Source organism: Lepisma saccharinum, chromosome 6, assembly GCF_977018435.1.
Source record: "Lepisma saccharinum chromosome 6, izLepSacc3.1, whole genome shotgun sequence".
Lineage (NCBI taxonomy): Eukaryota > Metazoa > Arthropoda > Insecta > Zygentoma > Lepismatidae > Lepisma > Lepisma saccharinum.
In genome coordinates this window covers 10898699-10902691 of record NC_139234.1, presented here as the reverse complement: position 1 = coordinate 10902691, position 3993 = coordinate 10898699, and positions in this window count along the sequence as shown.

Sequence of the window (3993 nt, the reverse complement as noted above, 5' to 3'; positions counted from 1 at the left end):
ATCAGAAACAGTAAACTTATTTATTGTATTCAATTTAACACATATTTCCTGCGTATTAAAGCATCAACAATCTGTCCTTATTAATTAAGAGACGTAAAATAAAAACTGTCGATACGTGAACGAAAATTACCCATCAAAGTCATATAGCATGCACCTTTAATGCCATATAAGGAATTACAAAGTCCTAATTAGTTCCTATTTTGACATAGATCCAATCTGGGAACATGCTCCTCGTTTATTTTGATTAGTGCTATGCGTTTCTTGCACGAAAATAAATCGTTTTACGTGTGCACAGAGCCCTTTTCAAACATGGCGTCGATGGCCATTTTGTAAATAACGCATGGTCTGTGACGTGTACTAGTACCGTTTCCCGTAAAATTCAACACACGCGAGATAGCTATCTCATAAACAACTTTGCTTAAACGTTGTAAACACGATCTTCGAGAATTTTCTTCCTATCGAAGTCACTTAAGATAATTAATTTCCTCACCTGGTGTGTCGGGAACGACGAATCCAGCACGCCCGAGTCCATTCTTACCTCTCTCTTCCCGAGAGCTCCATTCCTTTCCAACACCTATTTTTGCGATGTGCTTTCACTTCTTGCTATTATCTGCCGTTTTGTCCTAACTGCAGATATAAAATTCCTCCCTAAAGCACGGAAACAATTCTGATTTCCTCCACTGTAGTGACATTACTCTGTTCACTCCATGTTTTTTCTTCCGGAAGTCCTTCTCCACCACTGCACACCCCTATCGATCACTGTTAGTCATTTTTGCAGAGCACATTTGTCTTTACCAAACAACAATTTTTCATAATTTAAATACCACACGTTAACAGATATGTATATGCGTTAAGGAACCCAGAGTAATGCTCAATAAGATAAACTTTTTGCTGATAATTAACCAAAGGCATCTAGATCAAAACGCTGTATATTTTATTATTTTGCGCCATCACTGCGAATTGCCCATGCGTGCAGTGACCGACACATCAAAACGTCCTTGTGCATAAGGAAACCGCGAGAAAATCGGATCTCAGACAAAGGAATTTACAATTCAACTGCGCACAACGGTCAGAGCCATCTAGCGATTCTTCGCGTAACTATTAAAGCAACAAAGTTTTCATATTGCATAGGCATTCCACCTATCGTGAATTCTCTGCACTAGACGAGTTCATCGTCTTTGGACCTGAGTTGGGCTACTTTGCCCCAGCAAAACACACACGAAACTCAAGTTTGCAGAATACCTTATGACAGTTCGTCATAGTCTGATTAAGGCCGGCCGCACGAATGTTCATGACGAACCACGATCAGGACGCCCCTCAATCCAAGGAATGGGGCCACACATCATCCCCACAAAGGTGAAATTCAAGCATACGACCTCCACCAAGAAACTCATGCTCACCCTCTAAGCAATACCATGAGTTCTAGGAATATTTCGTCAATGAAAAACTTCTCTAGAGACACTTGTCAAACAGACAGTTAATGCAGCGGTGTATTGCAACACTCTCAAGTCTTCCGGTATCATGTTGCTGCACGACAACGCACGGCCATACACTGCAGCTGCCACGCAGTCGCTCATTGACTGGGAGCGGATGGACCACCCTCCGTACAGTCCGGATCTCGCCCCTAGCGATTATCACCTATTCCTCCACTTGAAGACTTTCTTCGCTGGGAAGCGATTCAACAGCGCCGATGAAGCCAAGCAGACCGTGACGGATTGGCTGTCTGACCTGGCGGCAGATTTCTGTGATGAAGGTCTACAAAAGCTCATGTACCGCTACGACAAGCGTCTCAACAACTTTGGGAACTACGTACGTTCAGAAGTAGCTGAATGTACATATGAGCAGCCACAGAGGTAATTAAATTTCTTCCTTTGCATGTTTTCGTTTTATTTCAAAACTACCCCTAATTAAAAAAATAAACCTCGTACAAGTACGCATCCAAAGAATGGATGAACACCTCCAGAGTAAGCCAGCCTAACTCCCTTCCCTTCGAAGAACAATAAAAAGTTTGGTAAATGTAAAGCAAGCTCAAATATGTATATTGCTTGTGTGACCAACTCTTCTTTACCTTGCCACTTATGTAGTTTTTCAGCGTAATTCAAGAATCTCTCTCTACCTTGAAGATGAAACTGGAGAAATCATATTTCACTTCGAGAAAAAGGCACTCACCTTTTGATGTGGTTTGGACCAGTGACGTAACAAATCGTCAAGGGCCTAACCGCAAGAAACATATGCACGTATCTAGAAATATTTTTCGCGGGGGAAGAGTCCGAACCAAGTGTCTCAAGAATAATAATAATAATAATAATAATGTTTAAATTAAATTAATAATATTAAATCAAATTAATACTAATTATTCCCTCAATACATAAATTAATATTATATTATTATTACAAGAATAGGAATAGGTAAAAAGACTTGTAAGAATAGATATAGGCTATAAAGCGCATATTCATTATGTATTCATTCAATCCTGTACTTAAGATCGGAATAATTTACATAAATACAAGTGCCCTGGCAATGATATTAATGTCAAATATATAAATAATTGAATATTTATCAAATAGCAAAAATGATGTTACATGTAGTTGGAGAAAAGTAAGTCTCTGATTATTATTATTTTTTTTTTGCATATTATTTTGAGTAGAAGTTGTTGTTGATTTGGTGTTTTAAGTCTACTTTATGCACAGAAAGGCTAATCGGGACTGGACCTGCAGGTTAAAGTGGGATCCGAACCACTTGTACCTCCACCGGGTATTACAAGGCGACGACGCTACCACTGCGGCATCGGGGAGGCCACATAAATCTTCTTTGTAATGTAATTCAAAGCCGTATGATCCCAATAGAAACCTTGCCTTCTAAAAAGTACAGAGAAAATTATTAACCATCGGTTATGCAACAAATGCTAATATTTTCATTACTTAATTTTAGTACTTGGTAAGTCTTTCGGGGTCCGGACCCCTGGACCCTTCCCTCCCCTAATTACGTCCTTCTTGTCCTTCGAAGTCGTATGATCTCAATATAATAATTGGCTTCCAATAAGTTCAGAGGAAATTATACAACAAATGCTAAACGAGTATATTTTCATTATTTAATTTTAGTACTTAATAAGTCTTTCGGGTGTGAGAGAGGAGCGTCTGGACCCCCAAAACACGTCCTTCCTCTTCTTCAAAGCTGTATGATCCCAATTTATAATCATTGTCTTCCAATAAGTTCAGAGGAAATTATACAGCAAATGCTAAACGAGTATTATTTTCATTATTTAATTTTAGTACTTGATAACTCTTTCGGCGTACGACCCCCTGGATCCCCCTAAATACGTCCTTGACCCTCGTGTACAGTCAGCAACAAAAGTGTATTCCTAGAAATTCACGTAAATAACTTTGAATGGCTGGTTGGAAATACACTTAAATTAATAATTATACATGTCGAACCAGTACTCATCATCCTTTTGACACTTGTTGCACTGTAATAACTTAATCGCAGACATCATAGCACAAAAATCGCCTTTTTTTTTTCTTTTGCGACATATAACCATGTAGAATTAAACCAAACGTAAACCCTGCAATTATTGACCATTTCTTTTCTATTTCATTTTTGTAGTTCTCGTTCGTGAATGACAGGGAAATTTTAAGGTCAGAAAGGGAATTTTAGGTATTCGACGGGGAATATTCCCTCTGGGCTCAGTTCCTCACACTGTTATAAGCACTGGTTTCCCTTATCGCACAACGCAATGCGAACTTCGTGTTCTGACGTCAGATATTTGAACGTTGTTAGATTAGGATCGTTAGGTTTCATTATCTTAACATAAATGCACTGAAAATTTATTATTTATGCTAAGAGATCTAAATCTAAGAAGCCTAACCTAACAACTTACGCATTTAGGCTAACAATGAAAGTTTACACGGTGACATCAGAACGCAATGTTAGTCTCGCGTTGTGCGATAAGAGAGACCCGACGATTACCAGACACCAGCTGATTTTAGATACAGC